We start from the raw sequence: 25,055 nt of genomic DNA, 5'->3' as shown, positions 1-25,055 counted from the left end.
TGCCCTCACCTGCAGGCCTGGTCCTCCCCAACTGCTCTCCCCTGCAGGCCTGGGTCCCTCCCAACTGCCCTCCCCTGCAGGCCTGGTCCCCCGCAACTGCTCTCCCCTGCAGGCCTGGGTCCCTCTCCTGCAGGCTTGATCGCCCCCAACTGCCCTCCCTTGCGGGCCTGGTCCCTCCCAACTGCCCTTCCCTGCTGGCCATCTTGTGTCCACCTGGGGGCAGCCATCTTGTGTGTTGGAGTGATGGTCAATTTGCATATTACTCTTTTATTAGATAGGATAGAGGCCTGGTGCACGGGTGGGGGCTGGCTGGTTTGCCCTGAAGGATGTCCCGGATCAGGATGGGGGTTCCCTTGGGGCGTGGGGCGGCCTGAGCGAGGGGCCTGTGGTGGTTTGCAGGCCGGCCATGCTCCCTGGTGACCCAAGCGGAGGCCCTGGTATCTGGGGTTTATTTATCTTCTACAATTGAAACTTTGTAGCCTGGAGCGGAGCCAAGCCTTCTGCTTGCTCTGTGGCAGCAGCCATTTCTGTCAGGATTTATGTATCTTCTATAATTGAAACTTTGTAGCCTTAAGAGGAGGCCTGGGCTGGCCAGGGTGTGCGGAAAGCTTGGCTTCCTCCATCACCGTGGGCAACCCTAGCCTGCTCTTTCCAGCTCCATGGCTGCCGCCATTTCTGTTTGGATTTATGTATCTTCTATCATTGAAACTTTGTAGCCTTGAGTGGAGGCCTAGGCCGGCAAGGGCAGGCGGAAAGCATGGCTTCCTCCATTGCCGGGGAAACCCAAGCCTCCCTCCTGCTCTCTGTGGCTGTAGCCATCTTGGTTTGGTTTATTTGCATATTTGCTCCTGATTGGATGGTGGGCGTGGCTTGTGGGTGTAGCAGAGTGGTGGTTAATTTGCATATTACTCTTTTATTAGATAGGATAGAGCTTTTATTTTACATAATGTCCAATTTATTCCTTCTTTTTTCTTTTCAAATGGGTTTTTAATTACTTAACCAAGCAAGCAGTTTATGCTCTCCTAAACTCCAGAACCATTTGGAGAAGAACAGTGCTAAATGGGAAGGTTTCTGGATTAGTAAGCAGGAGTCTGGGGGTAAGTTTTGAATTCAACACTTACTCATCATTTCGCTATATCTACATATAGCAATACTACAGTAAACTGTTAAGTTTATCATAGCCTCATGGTGAGAAGGATTAAGTAAGATAATGTATATGAAATTACTTCATAAATTCAGAAGTATTTTATTCAAGCAAGTTATTAGTTTGACATTATTATTATTAGACATTTGACTTTGACACAGAGAATGAATCATGGGAAAAGGAAGCCTTGCCTTGTCAATTGATCAGACTGATGAATGCATATGATTTGGTGGAAGAGCAAAAAGTACTTAAAAAGAGCTGGCCATATTCATATCTATAAATGAAAAATTATATTGGCTGTGAAAGATTGCTTATATCTGAAGATAATCCATGATGTTTTGAGCAGAGAGTGAACCACAAAATAAACTTGTTTTTGTAATGACCTGATCTTATAATTGGGTTGACAAAGGAGATTAGGACCATTTAGTTATTTTAACATAATAACATACCCAGACACAGGAATTGTGTAGTAATGATTTAAATATTAGTAAGATAACAAATGGCACAAATAACCTCAATCCTTGTTACCAAGAATTCCTAATTCTAAACTTTTTATATTCCCCATGTGCCATCCTATCCTATCCCCCCTTTCTTCCACTACCCATTGAAATTTTTGGCTCTACTACTTACTAGTTATGTGACCTCGGAAAAGTTATTTAACCCCTCTGTGCCTCAGTTTTCTCATCTTTAAAATTGGAATAATATTAACACCTACCTTAGGGGATTGTTGTGAAAATTAAACTATAGTAATACATGTTAAGTCTTTAGAACAGTCTCTTGTATATGGTCAATAAATTTTAACATTATCATTTCATTGTTTTTTCATTTAATGACATTTTTTATTATTTTGTTACTTTGTAGAAACTTAGGAAATTTTGTTAAATGTAAGAAATGCTTCCATTTATATCTGCAAATAGTATTTTCTCTCTCTTTTTGAATTTTTTATTATGAATAATTTTAAATATATATAAAAGTAGAAGGAATAGTGAAAATCAAGTACCCGCTCCTTATTGCATTTAGCAACCTCTAAGATGACCTCCAAATATCTCTGCTTCCTAGGGTTCATGGCCTTTTATAATCTTCTCCCCTTGCTTATGGGCTGGACCTACTGACTTCTGACTAACAGAATACAGCAAAAGTGATGGGCTGTCATTTCAAGATTAGGTTACAAAGCGACTGTGTTTTTTATCTAGTGTGCTTTCTTTTCTGTTATCTTGCTCAACTACCACGACGTTAGTCAGCTGCCATGTTGTGAGCTGCCCCATGAGGCCCATGTGGCAAGGAACTGAGGAAGGCCTCTGGCTAACAGAGAGTGAGCAACTGACACCATCAGTCCAAAGGTCCACAAGGAACTCAATTCCTCCAACAACCATGTAAATGATCTTGCCCCAGTTGGGTCTTCAGATGAAATCACAACTTCATAAGAGACCTTACACCAGAGGTGTCAGGCTAAGCTGCACTTGGATTCCTAAAGCACAAAATCTGTGAAATAATTTTTTTTTTGTTCAAAGCCAATATGTTTTGGGGTAATAAGTTTTAAGCCAGTAAGTTTTTCTTAAACAGCAATACATAATCCAATCATCTTTGAAAACTCACGGTATTGCCCAACTTGTTTCATCTATATCTTCCTACCCCTTATTTCTTGTTGATTGTTGTTTTATTGTAGCTTTATTGAGGCATAATTTGCAACATGCTGTAAAATTCATCCATTGTTAGTGTTAATTCACTGATTTTAGTACATTTACAGAGTGGTGCAATTGTTGCTGCAATCCAGCTTTAGAAAATTTCAACCACAACTAGTTTCCCTGTATCATTTGCAATCATTCCTTGTGCCCAAACCACAATCCCAGGTCACCATTTCCTGTCTCTATGCATTTGCCTCTTCTGAACTTTTCTTATAAATGAAATCATCCAATGTGTAATCTTCTATATCTGGTTTCTTCCACTTAGCATAATGTTTTTTAGGTTTATCAATTTTGTACATATATCAGTAATTCATTCCTTTTTGTTGCTAATAGTATTGCATTATATAGATACGTCACATTTTGCTTATCCATTCACCAATCAATAGAAAATTGATGTTTCCTAGTATATATATACTAGAGGCCTGGTGCACGAAATTCGTGCATGGGGTGTGTATCCCTCAGCCCAGCCTGCACCCTCTCCAGTCTGGGACCCCTTGAGAGATGTCCAACTGCCCGTTTAGGCCCGATCCAAATAGGATTGGGCCTAAACGGGCAGTCGGATATCCCTCTCACAATCCAGGACTGCTGGCTCCCAACTGCTTGCCTGCCTGCCTTCCTGATTGCCCCTAACTGCTTCGGCCTGCCAGCCGGATCACCCCTAACCACTCCCCTGCCAGCATGATTGATGCCTAACTGCTCCCCTGCCATCCTAATTGCCCCTAACTGCCTTCCCCTGCAGGAATGGTCACCCCTAACTGCCCTCCCCTGAAGGCCTGGTCCCCCCCCCCAACTGCCCTCCCCTGCAGGCCTGGTCACCCCCAACTGCTTTCCTCTGCAGGCCTGGATCCCAACTGTCCTTCCCTGCAGGCCTGGTCGCCCTCAACTTCCCTCCTCTGCCTACCTGGTCACCCTTAACTGCCCTCCCCTGCAGGCTTGATCGCCCCCAACTGCCCTCCCTTGCAGGCCTGGTACCTCCCAACTGCCCTCCCCTGCTGGCCTGATCACCCACAACTGGCCTCCCTTGCAGGCCTGGTCCCTCCCAACTGCCCTCCTCGGCTGGCCATCTTGTGTCCACATGGGGGCAGCCATCTTTGATCAAATGGGGGCAGCCATCTTGTGTGTTGGAGTGATGGTCAATTTGCATATTACTCTTTTATTAGATAGGATATGTATAATGTTGGTAATATGTATATTGTTGTCTATTAGATATAATTTGCTATGAACATTCACATATAAATGTGCATATGTATGGTTTTATTTCTCATTCATAAACACCAGGAATGAACTTATTGGGTCATGTAGAAAATTGATGCTTAACTTGATAAGAAACTGCCAACTGTTTTCAAACATGACCACACCATTTTAAATTCCCACCTGCAATAAATGAGGATTTTGTTTTCTCCACATTCTTGCCAGCACTTATGATTGCCTATCTTTTTTATTGTAGACATGCTAGTGAGTGTGTATTGGATTCTCATTGTGTTTTAATTTGCATTTCCCTAATGACTAAAGATGCTGATAATCTTTTTATATGCTTATTTCCCATTTATATGTTTATTTGGTAGAGTATTTAAATCTTTTGCTTTAAATTGTTTACATTTAAATTGTTTACGTTCTTATTCAGTTGTAAGAATTCTTTATATATTCTGTATACAGTATGTCTTTTATCAGACATATGATTAGCAAATTTTTCTCTCAGTCCATGGCTCATCTTTTCGTCTTCTTAATGCAGTTTTTTGAAGTGTGAAATTTTTAAATATAAAGAAGTCTAATTTGTAAGTTTTTTTTTTCTATTATGAATTATGCTTCTGGTGTTATTTTTAAGTGAAGACCATTCATATTTTCTCATTTGTTTTTTTCTAAGTGTTTTATAGTCTTGCTCATAACTTTAAGTTCGTGATATAATATATATATTGTGTGTGTGTGTGTGTGTGTGTGTGTGTGTGTGTGTGTGTGTGTGTGGTGTGAGGTAAGGGTCCAAATTAATAATTTTGCATATGGATATCCAGTTGTCTCAGTACTATTTGTTGAAAAACCATCCTTTACCCCATTGAATTGCCTTGAAAAGTTTGACAAAAATCAATTGACTATAAATATAAAAGTTTATTTCTAGACTCTCAATTCTGTTTCATTGACCTGTACTTGTTTGTTATTCCAGTACTATTATCTTGATTATTTTGGTTTTATAGTAAATTTAGAATGTTTCATAATCAGATAGTGCTGTCTCTTGTGTCTGCCTGCATAGCCTTACCATCAGCCAGGAATGTATAGCTAGCTTGGGCCCTTTCAGGTGTCTACTGCATGTATGTGTGCAGAGCTTATCAATTAGTTCTATGCTGTCTCATTTTGGGATCTCCTTGTTAAATATCTGGTTAGTCTGAAACTCCATTGTTTAACCCAGCTAGGACTGTAGCCTCAGGCTATCTGAGGCACTGGTCTTCTCACTTCATTTGCCAGGGAGATCACAGTTGTTACTGACAATGCTGCTGGGTGTGGGGGATTTTCTATGTCCCACTCCAAATCTAGTCAGCTTCCTCTGTCAATAAAACTGCCATTTTTCACAGCTTGCCCTGCCTTGGTATGGGAGCAGCCCCCGGCAAGAATGGCACAGACTCTCGAAGTTCAGTAGTTTTTCGTATATAACCACTTCTTAATTGGATGTATACCTTTGTTCAATTTTCAGAACTATAAGATAGTTGTTTTTTGACAGTTTGTCCAGGTTTTATCATTGCTTTGGTGGGGAGGATATTTGTTAATAATCTACCATACTGGAAGTCCTGCCTTACTTTCTCTTTTTAACCTTTTATGGACAACAGTGTGGTGATGAGGGAGGGAGGGAAAAGAGGTGGAAGAGGGCCTAGAAGGGATAAATGGTGATGGGAAAAATACAATATATTTTCCCTTTTAAAAAATGTTAAAATAAGGTAAAGTAGTATAATGACTCCCTGTATTTGTTAAACAGCTTCAGGGAAAATTAAGCCATATCCCATCTTGTTTCATTTAATACTAGATATTGTATATTATTTATAAGTATTTCACTATCTTTAAGAGATATGGTTTCTTTTTAAATATAATGGAAATACGATAAACACACATTAAAACAATTCACAATTTTTTCTTAACTTGTTATATAGCCACTCAGTCTCCAAATTTCTAGTTGTTCTTTAAATGTCTCACATTTTTTGTTTGTTTAGTTTTTTCAGTTGTTTTGTTTAAATCAGGATAAAAATAAGTTTTATGTATTGTAGTTGATTGATATGTCTTTTAAGTCTCTTGTAATATATATGTTTTCTCTTTCTTTTTTTAACTTTGCTGAATAAACTAGGTCACTTATAAAATCGCCACAGTGTAGTGTACTGTTTCTTTGTTTTTGTGATTTCCTATAAATTGATAGTTGGATCTAAAATTGCCCTGTCCAAATGATAGCTATTAGCACATGTCATTATATACCTTTAAGTTTTAATTAATTAAAACTAAGTAAAATTTAAAGATTACTCTCTCAGTCTCACTAGCCACATTTCTTTCTTTTTTAATTTATTGTGGTGACATTGGTTTTCAGGTGTACATTTCTATGATACATGATCTGTATATTGCATTGTGTGCCAACCATCCAAAGTCAAATCATCTTCTGTTACTATATATTTGACACCCTTTACTTTTTACTATCCCCAATCCCCCTTCCCTCTGGTAACCATAATACTGTTGTCTGTGTCTATGAGTTTTTGTGTGTTTGTTTTCTTGTTTGTTCATTTGTTGCTTTCAATTTTATATGCCACATATTAGTGAAATCATATACTTCTTAACTTTTGTTGTCTGACTTATTCTGCTTAGCATGATACACTCAAGGTTCATCTATGTTGTCCAAAATTGCCAATTTCATTTTTTCTTATGGGTGAGAGGTATTCCATTGTATATATGTCATTGTATATATGTACCGCATTTTCTTTATCCAGTCACCTATTGAAGGACATTTCGGTTGTTTCCATGTCTTGGCCACCATGAATAATGCTGCAATGAACAAAGGGGTGCATATATCTTTGGGGATAAATGTTGTTGGGTAGATACCCAGAAGAGTGGTTGCTGGGTGATATGGTAACTCTGTTCTTAATTTTTTGAGGAACCCCCATGCTGTTTTCCACAGTGGCCATGCCAGTTTATATTCCCAACAGCAGTGAATGACTTTTGAGGTGGTATCTCATTGTAGTTTTGATTTTCATTTCACTAATAGCTAGTGAAATTAAGCATCTTTTCATATATCTGTTGGCCATTCGTATGTCTTCTCGGGAGAAGTGTTCACATCCTCTACCCATTTTTTTAAATTAATTAATTAATTAATTAATTAATTTATTTATTTATTTATTTTTGTTAATCCTCACCCGGGGATATATTTTCCATTGATTTTTAGAGAGAGTGGGAGGGCTCGGGGGAGAGGAAGAGAGAGAAACATGATGTGAGAGAGACACATCGACTGGTTGCCTCCCACATGTGCCCCAACTGGGGCTGGGGGATAGAACCTGCAATCCAGGTACGTACCCTTGACCAGAAATTGAACCTGCGACCCTTCACTGTGCAGATTGACACTCTAACCACTGAGCAACACCGGCCAGGCCAGCCTCTGCCCATTTTTTAATTGGATTATTTGTTTGGTATTGAGTTGTATGAGTTCTTTATATATTTTGGATATTAACCCCTTGTCAGAACTGTTTCAAATATCTTCTCCCATTCAGTTGGTTGCTTTTTTTGGTTGGCGATTTCTTTTGCTGTGCAGACGCTTTTTAATTTGATACAGTCACATTCGTTTATTTTTGCCTTTACTTCTCTTGTCTTTGGTGTAAAATCATCTCTGAAACCAAGGGCCATATGTTTTCTTTTTGTAATTGATTGTGTCAGGTCTTACATTTAAGTATTTGATTAATTTTGAGTTAATTTTTCAGTAGCAACATGGGGCTAGTAATTACTATATTGGAAAGTTCAGATTTCCATCATGCTAAAAGCTCTGTTGGAAAGTGCTACTCTAGAAGTTTTATCAAATTCAGGTTTGATTTTTTTTTTTTAAGACTACCTCACAAATGGTTTTATGTTATTCCATGAGGAGACATATAATGTCTAATGATCTTTTTTGTGATGTTAGCAGCTATTAATGATTGTTACTTAAATTTCTTATTTAGAAGGATGTTGCAAAATGATGACATTAATTATTCTCTCATTCTTGCTTCATTTATTAGCTGGAATATTCTATAAAGAGAGACTTTTCATTACCTATTATTTTGTTACCCAGTGATATCTTTCATATAGGAAAAACAGGACAAATTCTTAATTCTTAACCTATTTGAAAATATTTTCTTAAAGATAATGCATGATCTTAAATATAAGGTAGTTTAAATTCTCTTGTTAGATTATTTTAATGAAATTCTTAAGTTAGCTATTAGCATGCTATATGTAAAATATGATAGTGCTTTTTTAAAACAAACATTTCATTTAAGGATAAAATATTAAACTACTATAGGTTTTACAGGCATCCTGTGTAAAAATCCCACAAATATACAGGGTGTCCCCAAAAAATGTATACATACTTTAACAGCTAATAGCTCAGTTTTGAAAATGAAATATATTTTAATAAACATTGCCTTTATAATTATGCAAAGTGTGTTGTATACATTTTTGGGGACACTCTATATTTGCTAGTTTATATGGGATACAAACCTATATAACCTTTAGATTTAATTGTTTATATGGGATAGAAACCAAATAGCCTTTAGATTTAATTATTGTGGTTGGTCATTGGCACTTCATCATTGCAGAATAACATTAGATTATTAACTCTTGGGAAGCTTCTCCATGCCTAATTTAGTTTTAAATATGTCATCATCAGGTCTCCGATGAAGATCATCTTTACATAGGACTCCCTGAAGGAATTGCCTAAAGGCAAATGCTCCATAAATATTTGAGCTTTTGAAGTGAGAAAGCAAAAAAAAAAAAAAAGTTTAAAAAAATAAAGTGAGAAAGTGCAATATGTATCTATGTGTGGGTGCAAATAATCATCTACCTGACATTGGATTTTTTTAGCTAATGTTATATAAGGTTTTCTTGTTGACTTGAACCCAACCCAGGAGCAAAATCTGATTATTACTGTAAAATCAGAAAATTATTCAAGATTAAATTTATTTTCTTTTCTTCGAAGTTTAATATAGTTTACATCAATCATCACATACCAAAATAAGTTGTACCATTAAAGTACTTTTAAAAATAGTAACATATTCACTACTCAGGAAAATAGATTTTAAAATGTACTAAATTGCATTTATAATCCAATAATAAATAAATTATTTCCATAAATAACATTATTCTTATTTGCTGTTTAGTTTCTTTTAGAGGAAGGACCTAGTACTGTAATTATAGAGTCCAACTAAAACGATAATTTTCTTTTTAGTTAGAATTTTAAGCCTTAAAATTGTTACGCTTTTTGTTTAAACAAGCTGTTAGCACTCTTGCATAGATTTGAAGTTGTGGAGCTTTCCAAGGGACAGTGTATGACCATTAATGTGAGCCATGCAGAGGTCAAAAGGAGCATGCATTAAGGAACCCTGTAGTATGAGAGAGAGCAGAAAGCCCTGGGGAATGCTGGAAACAGCTAAATTAAGTCACCTCTTTCTTGGTAACCAGTTTGAATTTCATCTTGTAACCCTATGATAATTTTTTAGCTGCTCTTTGGTGAACTCTGAAATGTGTAGAAGTCTTGGAGAAGCATTAACCTAAGATTCAACACAGTATTTTAAGCACTGTTAGTCCCTGATCGACTCCCATTGTCAAAGGGTTTCCTGAAAGGTATACATTGCTGCCTGTAGCAGTTGGGAAAGCAAAACCACTTCCTCTGCACTTCAGATAATTCTTAACCAGAGCAGTGACTTCCAAGGTTCTGTATTAAGCTTTTCAATGTATTGAGAATGAAAACTTTAAGATATAATGATCTTATATCCTTATGTGTGTAGTAAATTTGAAATTCTGTTGAAACTTTAATTTGTGAGCGTTTCTGATATTTAGCAGCTTATATATGTGTAGAATTGGTCCAGTTTTCCTCTTGTCACAGGTGTACTTACTGAAAAGTTGCAGTTGATAAATAGGAATGAGAATCTTGCAGCAGTTGAATACATTATCTGATCATAGTACTTGAAGGGAAGAATAAAGATGACAGGGTATTAATTTGAAATTTTCTTTGTCAGAGGGTTTGGGACTCCTGTTCTGCTTTATAAATGGATTTTTCATAGCTACTGCCCATTATGTATTTCAAAGATAATTTTCTATTCTTTTCAGATGTGGTTTCTTTCTTACAGTTGTTACTGATACACCAGTTTATAACATAGCCTTCTTCTATAGTTAAAGCAATCTTAATTAGGAATCAAAGAATGCTTTGAAAATCATAATATGCTGTAAAAAGTTTAAGAGTTTTCCAGCCTCTATCTTATAGTGGTAGGAGCTTTTAAATTCTCTTACTAAAATAACCAGGCCCTCATATTATGTATTATTTTAATAGTAATATTACAAATGACTATTGGTGCTCAGTGTCATAGGTTAAAAATGATCTGCTTAATTAATTTAGGATCTTGCTATTGTTTTAGACTATCCCAGATTTTTTAAATTGGTGAAATTGAATCATTTTAGGCACTAGATAGAACTGTGTAGACAATTGATCTTGAATTCATATTCACCTTCCTTTATCAAATCATTAAATACTTGGTTTATTTGTTATAATTTTTAGGTATCTTAGATGTAGTGTTATGATAATTAGCTCTTTTTCAATATAATTTCTGTGAGTATCTAGTTTTATGAATGCCACTTCTCTAATCCACTGCATATTTTTATTATCTTCATGTAGGTTTGTTTATATATGCATGTGTATGTTCGTATGAGTGTATGGGTAAAATACCCCTTTTCTCTAAATAACATTTTTTTCTTTAGACTTTTAGAGTAATTTGAATGTTGAATACACTATTTCTTTCTAGACAGACATTGTAACGGTGGTAAGCAGTTCTGTTTAGTTATAGGCTTATCAGTAACCTTTACACATAATGTGATATTGTCTGAATGTCTTATTTTGTTCAGCTTTCCCTGGCACTGATGAAGCCTAAGGCTGCTGTTTCTTAGAGTTACTGATAATTTTTTATCTGATTAACTGACACATTTAGTTGAAATCAGACACAGCCCTTAGGCTGGGCATGGATTTAATTTAAAAAGTATCAAAGGTTTGCTCTGTGTGCTATTTAATCATCATGTTTATCAGGCAAAGAAAAATTACCGGAAGGACCATAGGGAGAGGGTTATCTTAAGGAGCAGTAGCTTGGGAAATTGATAATAGCTACAAGGTAATTTACTGCTAACTTTTAGATTCATTAATATAACATTTCCCACTAATAATTACAGTACATGTAATATACTAATTAAATTGAAAACATTATCACTAATTTTCTTTTTGCTGAACCCTAAGATGGCTAGATAAGAAGTGAGAATGTGAAATTGAAGAAAACCTATGTAGTCACACCAATTTAAACAATTGGTTAGTTGGCCAGTTAAAACATTTTAGAGATAGAAAATGAAACGACTATGCATGTTCAGAAAAACTCATTTTAGGCTGTGACAAGGAAATGAAAGTTCTAAATGAATGAAATCACCATGTACTGTAATTTTATAAAATATTACACTGGTCTGACCTGTAAAAGTAATACATCTACAGGAACTAATGTATCACTACCATCCATGTGTATGATGGCACCACTCTAATGAATGAATATGCTGGGTTGATGGAGTACATTGAGCTATAGGGCCTTTGCAGTACCTTGTGTTTATTATATATCTCTTAACATTTTCATAATGTGATTCTTTTTTTTCTTGGAAAAATATTTCATGCTCTGTAACAAAGCACAATAACTCCAGGTTAATATTTAAGAGAAAACCTACTCCCAACCCTGCCATGATCTTTTAACAACAAAAGTCTTAAAAAGGATTTATTTAAATTTTTATGTAATTCAGACAATAAATGTTATACTTTGATATATAGTTATTATATAATTGTATATTTTAATCTAGCAGTAAGCCTCTGGGGTTTTTTCTTACTTTCATTAATGATATGCATAGGGTATAATAAAAACTAAAATAATATAATCATTTCAGCTTATATAAAAAACAAAACCTATAATTAAGAAGTCTTATGTTTGTAGTTATAATAAACTATTATGCCACTTAAATGTCTTTTGTCACAATTCACAATGTATTTTTTTTTATTTTGTTTGGTTTTTGAAAGTCTTAGGTTGTGTTCATTCTTAGAACAGAGTTTAGTAGTTTCCATGGAAGGGAAAATATAAAAAATTGAAAAGCTTTCATAACTGGAAATGTGGATAGTCTTTTGCAACCTATATTTCATAGGTTATTTTTCTTAACACTTAGTGTTCTATGACTGTTCTATAATGAATTTTTTGAACACTAAGTAAATGCATTGAGATTTCTCTGTAATACACATTGTTACTGGCAAGTGTAATTCAATCTGAAGTCCGTCTCTCTTATACCTGATTAATCATAGGACCTTATTTTAAAGACGTTTTTCACCTTTAAGTAATACCATAGGATGGATCTTGAAGACTTTGTAATTGCAAAGTTTAATGTAATTTATTTTTTCTTCTGTACAGTAAATATAGTGTAGTAACAATAAGTTAAAATAATCAAATTGAAAAAACAGGATCTTGTGTTGTGTGGACTTTCAGAAAAATTGAGATTTTTAGATTGTGTCTAAATGATAGTGTTACAGTTTTCTGTTATTTCAGAATTAAAGATTATTCCTAGTTTCTTTTATGTACTAATTTTTTTGATAATCTCCTTTAGAAAAAGTGAGGCTGTGTTTCATTTGATTTAACCCAGCAGGACTTAATCACAGTGTACCTTCTCAGATCATCTGTTATTACATCATACTCACTTTAGACATGACCATATTTATTAATCTCAACAGCTCAGTATCAGAATAGACGCAAGAAGAAGTCTAATCTCTTATTTACCAATGAGGGAACTGAGATCCAGAGAAGTTAGAAATCTTGGCTAAAGACCCATACTTAGTGATTATCAGAAATATAGACCCTATAAGATACTATTTCTATCATGGGAACTCAGTCACTTAGGAATATTTACTACCTTTATAAATCATTTAATAGTTTTTATCATTTAAAAGAGCTATATATTTTTAAGCTTTTAAAAAATATATTAATAAGCCTTCTCTTGTCCCAAATCTTTGCTTTTCATTTCCTCTAGGTACCGTCTGTAGCCACTTACAGCAATGTTTTCTTTTATAAAAATTTATTTTGTTTTTTTATTTACTGTTTTGTATTATTAATTCTCTATTCATATATCTTTTATCCAGCGACATGAAAGCCTCTTGAGTGTAGAGACTGTGACTTATATTGCTTCTTAATATTCTTCACATTTTTTGTTTTTGTTTATGTTACTACTGTTATTATTATTTTTGCTCTGCCACTTTCATCCTCTTTTTGACTGTTTTTTATCCAGTATTTTTTTACATTAACTTCAGATTACTCTGTGCTTTATGCCTAGAAATTAATGATGTTAAAAAGTTAACAGTCTTCAGTTAAAAAAAATGTTTAAAAAGAAAGAAAAAAGGAAAATAAATAAGTAAAATGTTAACAATACAACTCTAGCAAAATACAAAATTCTTCTAAAGCAACATTGCAATTCTGTGTTTCTTTAGCAACTGCATCAGTAAAGTTTGCTTTTCTGTATTTGACCACACAATATCAAAGACTTCTCCTAAGAAATATATAATTCAACTTAATCAATGTGTCCCCAATAACATTGCTGTCTCTTTAATTGCAGCCAGCCGGATGTTATCTTAGTCAATGCTTAGTCTGGAAAGACCTTGGCAAGTTTGGAATGTTAGCTCCGATTCGTTTCTCCAGTTTTATGATTTCTGAAGATCTTCCATTGCAGAAAGAGTTCACAGAAACTAAATAAACATTCATGTCTATAGCTTCTGAAATCATTACTGATCTTTGGGTTTATTTCTAGGTCTGCCCTAGAGCTGATATGTGGCCCTGAAACTACAAAATCACACCAGCGATCTCTTGGATGTGTGTGCAGTTTAATATATGGAAATAAGACCTATAAAAGACTATCTCCATGTTTTTTTCAACTCTCACTCTATCCTATCTCTATTCTATATAATATTTAACATCTCAGCTGGAACCCGGATAACTGTGCATTTAGATTAAATATATTTTACTATTTCTGCTGATTCTGTGCTTCATTATTCAGATGTGGGGATAAAGCCTGAAGGAGAGATAAAATCAAGGATGGTGGTAGCTGTTTAAGGTTTTGTTTTTTTGTTTTTTCAATTCTTCCACATGTGGTGGTTTGCAGGTAGCATGAGGAGCAGTATTCTAATTAGTCCCTTCATAGACCTGGGCCTTTATGTCACAACTTTTGATATCAAAGATCTTCTGAATGAAGACATTTCATGCATTTACTACTTTTCAATGCAAGTATGGAACTGATATTCATTAGATAATGCTGGCTTATTGATGACTAATATTAAATTTTTCTTTATTTTAATTCTGTACATTTACATAGTATTCAAATATGGTTTGAAACATATTTGGCTGGTGGTAAGCATTCTTTTTTTCTCAGGAACGCTAAAATGAATAACTAAAAGATGATCTACCAAGAAAAATTGGCAAATAGATTTGTGTTTTGACTTAATTAGCTTAACCATGTGCAGGCCATCAGCAGGTTAACCTTAAAAGAATTCTCTGCCTTGAAACTTTTATTTTATGGCTCTGGGTATTTTTTAATTTTATTTTTAGTTTATCGAGAGCAAAGAAGAGTTAAGAATGTAATTGGTCATCAGTATTTGCTTCTCCTTGTGCAATTCCATATGTTTATGTGGTAACATTTTGCTAGAGTTTTAAACCTAGTTGTAATAGCACTTCAGGCGATAAGATGTAGATCAGGACTAATTGGAATTTTACCCTTGAATTTTTCTTTCTTAGAGAGAGGGGAAAAATTAACTTGGTTCATAAATAAGTTTCCTGCCAAATTTGTTAAGGGCAAAGATTTAGGGGAGTTTGCTATTGATGTTGCTGTTAATTTTATCTACTGATTGAATAGTCAATGCATTTACCTGCTTTAAAATTTTAAATGTTCTAAATATTCATGAGGAGCTCTTATTTTTAGCAACAAGTTGGAGTGACCTGTGGACCTACTACTTGCAATAGGCAGTCTTATGGGACTGAGCCATTAACCTGTGGGATCTGATGCTATCTCCAGGTAGATACTGTCGGAATTAAATTGTAGGACACTAGCTGATGTTGCAGTATTGCTTGGTATGGGCAAACCCCCTCACAGGTCTGGTGTCAAGAGTGTTGTGAGTGTGGTAGTAGTGTGAGAGTGAAGGTGAAACACAGGAGGAGCTGGATTTTTCCTAACACAGTGATTAAGTTATTTCTGATTTAGGCTTTTCTTTTCATTTCCTTAATGAAAGGAATACATAACTGGATGTTGAGAGACCTGAGTCCTTGTCCTGATAGTGATACCTCTCATTTATTTGGTGAACTTATGAAAATCACAGCCCTTGCTTCATCATTAAAAATGGCACCATGGTTTTTTCATACCCAGGATTATTACCAGAATTCATGAAAAAATGAGACGCCTCCTATTTGTTTAGTAATCTATGTGGCATTTACTAATTAGTGTACATAGTTTGAAACCAAAACATCTTAAAGACTGCTCCTTTTTTTAAAAAAAAATTATAAGAACATTTTTGGGAAACCTGGGAGAAAAGCAACTTTCAATTAGACATGTGTGTGTGTGTGTGTGTTTTTAATTTATAGGTGTGACATTGGTTAATAAAATTATATAGGTTTCAGGTGTACCATACTAAGGCATCATCTGTATATTGTGTTGTGTGTTCACCACCCCAAGTCAAGTCTTCTTCCATCACCATTTATCCACCCTTTATCCTCTTTTACCTCCCCCCATTCCCTTTCCCTCTGGTAATCTCTATACTGTTATCTATGTCTATGACTTTTTCTTCCTTATTTATTTATTTATTTATTTATTTATTTATTTATTTATTTTTGCTTCATCCCTTCACCTTTTCACCCAGTCCCCCAACTCCACTCCCCTCTGATAGCTGTCAGTTTGTTCTCTTTATAAATCGATTTCTATTTTGTTTGTTAGTTTGTTTTGTTCATTAGATTCCACATATAAGTGAAATTGTATGATACTTGTCTTCCTCTGACTGGCTTATTTCACTTAGCATAATACTCTCCATGTCAAATTTGATCTAGGATGACTAACAATTTTTAAATTTCTCCATTGAGGTTGGAACACACTATGTAGCAAACAGCTGATTTATTCAAAACTGGGAGTGTAATACTGTGGCAACTAAGATGGAGACTCAAAATAATACATCCTTAGTTTTAAATGAAAATAAATAACAAATGATTATGATTCTTTGCAATTTATTTGTCATTTAATTTTTAGCCTTAACAACTTTTTCTCTATTTAACTGAGAGAGCTCACAAAGGGAGAAAATAATGCTACAAATGACTAAAACTCTGTCTTGAGTTCACAGTTTAATGGAAGAACTCCAGATGGTGATCATTTTCCATTTTAAAATGTTTTATATTTAGTGATGCTAGAAAAAACAAAAGCCTTTTTAACAAATCAAAAAAATTTTAGTCAGATGCCTGAATATGTAGAAATTCTAAGTGTCATTTTCAGTATTATTTCATATAAAATAGTATTCATTTCTGTTATTTCTATGAACCTGGATTTGTATAACTCTGCTAAAGTGAAAAATGTCTTCGAGCAATGTTGTTGCAAATAAAAGGGTTTTCTCCTTATTTTATAGGGAAAAACATTTAGTGTTTTACTGGCCATATAAATTTCATGTTTTGTTATACAGGCCCTAGAACATCGTAGGCATTCACAAATGTTTCTTATTTAATAATGTCATGTTGCCAGAAGTCCAAATATTGCCACTCAGAACTTTATAATGCAAGTGTGCTTCTTTAATGAATGGTTCATATTATAAATGTTAGAATGCCTTTCAGATGAAAAACACTTTAAATTCAGTAGATCATTTTTTTTCTCAATAGGCAAGAACTCATTAATGGAATAATACTGGTAACTGAAGCATTTTTCAAAGAAAATAATATCCCCAATAAATGCAAGCTGCATATCTTCTCATCTTTAGAATAAGTAGGCCTAGATTTCATTTGTAAAAAAGGACAGCTTCTTTTTATTTTATCTTGTTGGCTTTGTGAACAAATAAATATTGAGTGTACAAATGTAATTTGGGTCTAGATTTCTACCTTTAAACCCTCCTTCTAAACTTGTAATGATTACTATTACCATATGGCTGAATGCTTTCATCATCCCAATCTCTGTGTTGGGAGCCTTTTAACTGTGATATGGTAGAGCTTTGCATTTGAATGAGAATGATAAATTAGGTACATTTCATAGTAGAAATCCATTTCTATCCTCTTATATCTATGTTCCTGATACTTTCAGGTACTGATTTTAAGAGTAGTCATTATGCAGGCTTTAGGACTAGGTTATAAACTCAGACAGTTCTAGTTCATACTTTTGGGGATAAGAATAGGACTAATTAGCCCTTATTTATTAGTTGTTTAATATGGAAGGTTCAATCACACAATCAGATACCAAAGGGAGATAGATGATTAGGATTGTGTGGACTTGTTAGCTAATAAAACATATATATATATATATATATATATATATATATATATATATAATTTTTTTTCCTAGAACCTGAGATGGAAACAAGCTTAAATGTTTGAGGAACAAGAAGAAGTCCAATGTTGATTATTGGCGTGAACTGGGAGGATAATAGCAGGTGGTGGTGTCAGAGAAGTTGGCAGGGTCCAGGTCATATAGAACCTTGTATATTATCTACAAGGAGCTTGGTTATTACTCAGAAGTAGTATGCAAAAACATTGGAGGATTTTCAGTCAGGGAGCTACATGTTTTGGTTTATATTTTGAAAGAGCAGTGGTTAATCTGTGGAGATAAACTGTAGTAAAGAAGATTGAACTCAGGAGGCCAGTTAGGAAACTATTGCAGTAGTCTATTTGACAGGTGATGGTGGGTAAGACTACAGTGGTGATGGTGGGGGAGATGAGAAGTCATTGGATTCTGGATATTCTTGGAAGATGAGGCTAATAGAACAATTACTTAATAGATGTTAAATTATAAGGGAAAGAGAAATCATGGATGATTGTAAGATTTGGGGCATAAACAATAATGTATTTGCAGTGCTATTTCCTAAGATGAAGAGCCATATGGAAGGATCATGGGGTGGGTGGGAGTATGTGCCTGAATCAAGAGTTTGTTTTGAATCTGTTCAAGTTTGAGATACTTAGTAGACACTGACATGATCATTAGAGCTGATATTTGGATTCTGGCCCTCAGAGAGAAGCAGGAGTTATTAACTTATGGATAATATTTAGAACCATGATGAAATATTGTGTATTATTATAGCCAGAGAAAGGAAGAGAGCTGAAGGCTGAGCTCTGGGCACTTTAAACATGGGTTCAGAAGAGAATAGGTTATGAGGAAATGGAGAAAAATATATAAACTCTTTTGAAGTGTTCTACTTTAGGTAGAAATAGTGGTACCTGGAAGAGGACATAAGTTTTCAGCAGCTATGACAGCACAGCGTATTCTATAATGATGAACATGAAGCAGGAGTAAAAATCGATGGTGCAGGGAGGGAAAAAGATCTAGTCCTTAAACTGTCCAGATGGATTGGGTTCCTGATAAAGAGATACTCAGGCAGGATCAGTTTACCCATTTTCATAGAAAGGGGAAAAATCTAGTGATACAGATGTTGATTGACTGAGAGTTGAGAGGCCTTAGTGAAATCTTTCAGGCTTTTGTTTTTCTTTTCTAAATGTTTGTAATGGTTTTCCCAAAAGGAAAAATTCGCCTATGTATTCTGGATGATTATGCTTTTATTTACTTACTAGAGGCCCGATGTGGGCCTTCCTTCCCCTGGCTGCCAGCACCGCCTTCGCTCTGGCCGGAGCCGCCTTTCCGCCTTCCCATGCTGCCCAGAAGCCCGGAGTGGCTGGGGTGGTGCAGAACGCCCCCGGCCACTCGGCGCCTGTGTGTGCAAATTAGCCCGCCAACTTTGTTGGGTTAATTTGCATATTCACTCCTGATTGGCTGGTGGGCATCACGAAGGAATGGTCAATTTGCATCTTTCTCTTTTATTATTGTAGACTAGAGGCCCGGTGCGCGAATTTGTGCACAGGTGGGGTCCAACCAACCTGCCCTGATGGGATGCAGGAGGTTGGCCAGCCAGCCCCGCCCCCGATCTGGGTGGGGGTGGCCGATCGGGGGTGGGGCTGGTTGTGGGGAGGGGCCACAGGCAGTTGGCAGGCCAACCCCACCCCCTGGTTGAACTCCCAGTCGAGCTCCCAGTCGAGGGGACAATTTGCATATTAGGCTTTTATTATATAGGACTTTTGTATTCAAAACCTAGAAGTAAAGATAAAAAATTTTCTGTCATTCTAAATAGTTAGCAAGTTGTTCAATATCATTTTTATATAGAGAATCCTTTCCCACCAGTTTTCACTGTCAACTTTATCATGTACCACATTCCTATACACACTTAGGTTTCTATTCTATTTCATTGATTTGACTATTCCTGGGTCAGCACCACACTGTTTTAACTATAGCATTTTCAAAATATGTTTAAATACCTTCTAGTGCATGTCTAATCCTTGTCTTTTCAAGTTGGGAGATAATAGTGAGCTTCTTAGAATGTTCTGCATTTGTATGTTACAAATCTACACTGGGCTCTTCAGGTAGAGAGGATTGTGGTTTAACTCATCATGTCTTTCTTTTGATGCAAACTATATTGTGTTTTGGCAACTCTTCTTTATAATTTGTAGGATAGTCTTCTCCCTAACCTCATTGTAAATAAAAATTTATTCTTTTAAAATATTTTTATTGTTTAAATTATTACAGATATCCCCATTCCTCCTACCACACCCTCTTTCCTCTGGACATCACCACATTGTTGTCTGTGTCTATGGGTTGTGCATATATGTTCATTGTGAATCCTTTTACCTTCTTTGTTTGTAGGTTTTTTATTTCTTCCCTTCATGCCCTTGGTTTCAGAAAAGGAAGATTTGTGAACATAGATACCTATATTTCCTAGAGTTAGTTTTTATTTATCTCTAAAATGCAACCTTAGGCAGGGATTGGTCCTTCTCTGTTAATTTTGCTAGTTCTCCATAAGATTCAAGTCTCTCTCCTTCTAGCAACATTTTCTCCTAGGATAGCTCGATTATTTATTGCATTTCATTTGTTCTTTGTTCTTTGACAATATTAATTGTAGTTATTGGATTTCTGCTCTCTCTCCCTTATCCTTTATTTTATCTGGCTACAAAATTTCATCTTTTTTATTGTTTCTTCTGTTATCTGAGCAAGTGTCTTCATTGTATCTGCCACCTTGCAATTTTGTTCTTCTGTGTTACAGATTCTGGATCCTTACTACTTTTCATGCCAAAATTATTTTTTTGATTGTGTTTTCTTTACAATCTTTTTTAATTTATTTTTTAAGGTATTACAACTAGTAGTACATATGTCTTCTTTTTTTCCCCCCATTAACCTCCCCCCAGCCTCCCCTACCCCTCGGTACTTGCCCTCACTCCCCACCCCAGTGTCTTGTGTCTATTGGTTGTGCTTATATGCATGCATACAAGTCCTTCGGTTGATCACTTAACCCTTTGCACTCGCTTGCTTTTTTCTCGATTCCTTTATTCTACTCGGGATTTAATTTTTTAAATACCCCAGATTTTACATAGCGCGGCAGTAGAATAAAAAACTGGAGTTTCTTTTCATACAAACTTATTTATTTGGATTTTTTTATATTTCAAATTATTGATACATTCGAAGAGTAATTTTAATCTCGACATCCGAGTGCAAAAGGTTAACCCTCCAACCCTCCCCTACCTTCCCCCTGTAGTTAGACAGTCTGTTCAATGCTTCTTTGCCTCTGTCTACTTTTGTTCAATAGTTTATAATGTTCTTTATATTCCATAAATGAGTGAGATCATGTGGTATTTATCTTTCTCTGACTGGCTAATTTCACTTACCTTTTTTAAAAAGTTTAGTTATCTTGTTATTTTTACTTGCCTTTTCAGATCATTTTCTTTTCATCTTTTATTTCATTTGTTTCTTAAATTCTATTTTGTACACACAATAGTTTCTAAAACTTCACTGTTTTTCTTGTGACAATTTTTCCCCAAAATTATTTACCCTGTATGATCAGTCCTCTGTTCTCCCCACTCTCCCTGCCAACACAGCAGCTTTTGGGAGGCAAATGGGTGGGGCTTTTTTCTGCTTACCCAAATTGGTGTAGTGGAGCTGTGCATAAATTTTGGTTTTAACAGGCACTAGCATCTGTCCAGGGGCAGCTATAGGTACTTTTAATGGCTATTACCAAGCTTCTAGGCCTGATATTTCTTTATAGCCCCTGTCCTCTTCTCCAGAAACATATTAACTAAAGTTTTTTTATATCTTTGTTTTTCTCTGTAAACTAACTTAGAATTCAAAAGTGTTTTATTTAGGGTATTCAAATGCTGGAATCGTGTGGAAGAAATAAAGCTATGTAGAACTGAATAATTTGTTCAAGAATATTATGTTCCTCTTTTTTAATGTAAATTTTTAGAAATTTCCTGTTGTATATTCTTGGCAAAAAACAAAAATCAAGAAAAATAAGGTTATGTAAAGTAAAAGTATAAGTTCCTTTTCCTGTTTCTCATTCTTCACTCAGTCCAGCTTTGTAAGGCAAGTCATTACTTAGTGCACCATGCATTATTTCAGGTAGAAGAGTTGGTCTTTCTTTCCCTAAGAAAGAAAAAGTTCATGAGAGCTGAATTCCTTGCATTGTCTTTAAAAGGCCAAAGGTTTGGCTTTGTTTATACATGTTTAGCATGTGCATACATGTGCCTGCCTATCAACATTACCAGTTTTGAATAAATCAGCTGTTTTCTACCTAATGCGTCCCAATCTCAATGGAGAAACTTATAGATTGCTGAGATTCTGCCACATTAACAATTAAAATGTGTTCTAATAAGCATGATTGACTATCGGTATTCAGCCCTTGGATTCTTAAGCAGAGTGTTGATATATTGGCTCTTTCTGAATAAATCCTTGGCATAACTATCACTTTGCATATAAGTAGGTGTAGAAGTAATGGTAATAATGAAGCTGTGTTTGTGCCAGTCTGTGAGTATGTGTTTACTTTTGCAAGTACCTTCTCTATTGTTAGGTTTGGCCACATAAGTCAGATAGCTGCTGGACCCACCGTCTCATCAGACTTGCAGGTGTGTTTTCATTGACAGAGATTAGGGATGCAGTTAATTTTATGTAAATTGTACCTCAGTCTAGCTTTTGTTTTGTTTTGTTTTGTTTTTAACAAATCTCATAGGGAGAGGTTCTCAGTTGTCTTCAGGTTGTAGGGCATGCTTCAGAATAGTTCGATCTCAACTTTTCTAGCCTTTGTCTCTTCCACTTCCGATATGTGCTTTTCCACTACCCTAAACTGCTGACCATTGCTGTGCACTAAGCCCCTTATTTTGTTGCTTTGGCGAATATTCTTCACTCTTACTGAACTGTATTAGGGTTCTCTAGAGAAACTGAACTGATAGGACAAAAAATATATTAAAGAAGAGTTCTTATAAAGGATTAACACCTCTGATTACAGAGACTATATCCCATGATCTGCCATTTGCAAGCTGAGCTGAAGGTAAGAATACTGATGGTGTAGTTCCAAACCCAAAAGACTGAGATACAGGGAAGCCAGTGAAGTAAATCACAATCCAAGTCCAAATGCCTAAGAACCAGGAGTGCCAATGTCAGAGTCAAAAGAAGATGGGTTTTCCAGCTCAAGCAGAGAGCATATTCGCCCTTCTGCCTTTTTGTTCTATTCAGGCCTCAACCATTTGGATGATAATCCCCCACACTGATTAGAGCTATCTTTTTAAAAATATTTTTATTGATTTCAGAGAGGAAGGGAGAGGGAGAGAGAGATAGAAACATCAATGAGGAGAGAGAATCATTGATTGACTACCTCCTGCATGCCCCACACTGGGGATCGAGCCCACAACCTGGGCATGTGCCCTTAGCCAGAATCGAACCTGGGACCCTTTAGTCCGCAGGCTGACGCACTATCCACTGAGCCAAACCAGCTAGGGCTGATTAGGGCTATCTTTACTCAGTTTATCAGTTCTTATCCTAATCTGTGCCACCAAACATTCTCACAGAAATATTTCACCAGATATCTGGGCATCACTTAGCCCAGTCATGTTGATCTGTAAAATTAACCATCACAGTTTAGTAGGCTAGTGTTGAGAAGTGATCATGAGCAAGCCTATCAGGTTAGGCCTTTAATCCATAATGCTAGTGATGGTGGTGCTCAATAGTAGTTAGCAGTAGAAGTAATAACATAAATAATTATAGAAGTAGTTGTAATAATGAAGGTTATGGTAATGATAGAAGAAAATATTTACTGATTGTTTACTAGGTACTGGACACTTATTTATCTGAATTATTTTACTCAATCGTCACAATAACCCTAGAAAAAGGGAACTATTATCCTCACTTTATGGATAAGGAAAATGAAACACACAGAAATTACATAACTTATTACATAACTTATTTAAAATCACAGAGCTTATCAGTGGTAGGGTTAGATTTCTAATGGGTTGTAGTAACCATTATTGGTGAACAAGTCATTAGTTAAACCTATATTTAAATGGTGGGCTCCTCCATAAACTCTTGGCTGCCCTAACATCAGCTCTGCCTTGCACCATGGTTATCAAGTATCTGCAGATCAAGATTAGACAGGAAGAGTACAAGGCTCACAACATTTGATAGTAACTAGTTTTTCTAAGTTATTTTGTACATTTTTCAGTACCAAAACCAAACGAAACCATTAGCTTTATCCCTGTTTCTTGCAGTGTCCCACAGGGAAGAGGATTAGTCTATCCAACAGGGAAGAGGACTAGTCTATCTAAGGGATAAACAATTGGACACATTTTGGTTTTTCCTCATTGAGAATTTTAACCCTCTTTTATATTATTGCTACAATATTTTGTAAACATTTATTTTTAGTTGCTTTATTTAACTTTTCAGGTCAGAATTTTTTTATACTGCTCTTATTTTTCAAAGATGTTCACATTAAAAAAATAATGATCTCTATTTAGACCTACTTTTGAAGAACAGTCAGAATTCAGCTGGGTATATAATTCTAGAGCTGATTTGTTAGGTATTATCATATAGAAAATAAAAGAGATGGAAGTGGAAGAGGATTTCAGAGAATGCATGTAGACTAAGAAGAATTAAATAATTATTATTTTAGTGTTGTAGTGAGCATTAAATGATAACCATAGAACATTAGCACATTTTAAATGGATAATAAATTCCAATTATTATTTTAAAAGTGATTTGACTTAGTTAAAAACACAGTGGCTCTTATCTATGTTCCCATGATCTATAGAGATACACACACACACACACAAATACTTAGTACTTTATATTTTTTGTGGCAGAACTGAAATTTAGATCTCTCAATAACACTGTTCACTACTCTGTGATCTATGCCATATTTACATTTAATGAGGAGCACTATGCCTTGAATTTTTCTAATGAATACAATGACTTTTATAAAAAGAAAATGGCTAGGAAGGTTAGAGAAAGGTTATAAGCAAATGTTCTCACAAAGTTGCTGAAATAAGAAAGTAAAGGAAATAGCTCTTTTCCTGGACACTTTATCTAATAGAGTCATTTTATTTTGGGGAGGATTGACAGATATTTTTCAATCATTTTGGAGGGGAAATTTTAAATTGGCTTTATCTCCAAAGACATGAGAGATTCCTGTTGTGCATTTTTGTTTATTTATTATAGCACCCTTTTAGACACACTGGGTTGTTTCAGTATGTCTTGAAATACTACATTTGTTTTTATGTGAAACACTATTATTTTTCTTTGTAGGTTTCCCAGGTTTGGAAAGACGAGAGTATTAATAATGAAGTCATGTCTCTGAAGTAATTTCTTCTGTACCTCATATGCTAGGATGGATTTTATTTTATGCCTATTCAGAGAATTTCTATTTAGTTTGTTACTAGTAATTA

The 25,055-nt window shown here is 35.3% G+C and overlaps 1 protein-coding gene across 1 annotated transcript in view; it reads left to right on the top strand.

Moving 5' to 3' along the window:
* The window catches only part of DPH6 (diphthamine biosynthesis 6), a 170,592-nt gene that overhangs the window by 71,001 nt on the left and 74,536 nt on the right, over positions 1-25,055 (top strand). The window lies entirely within an intron of this gene.

The sequence above is a fragment of the Cnephaeus nilssonii genome (assembly GCF_951640355.1).
Source record: "Cnephaeus nilssonii genome assembly, chromosome: 4".
NCBI classification, from domain to species: Eukaryota; Metazoa; Chordata; class Mammalia; order Chiroptera; family Vespertilionidae; genus Cnephaeus; species Cnephaeus nilssonii.
The sequence above is the reverse complement of the archived record's forward strand: the minus strand, read 5'-3'. Positions and strand labels throughout refer to the sequence as shown.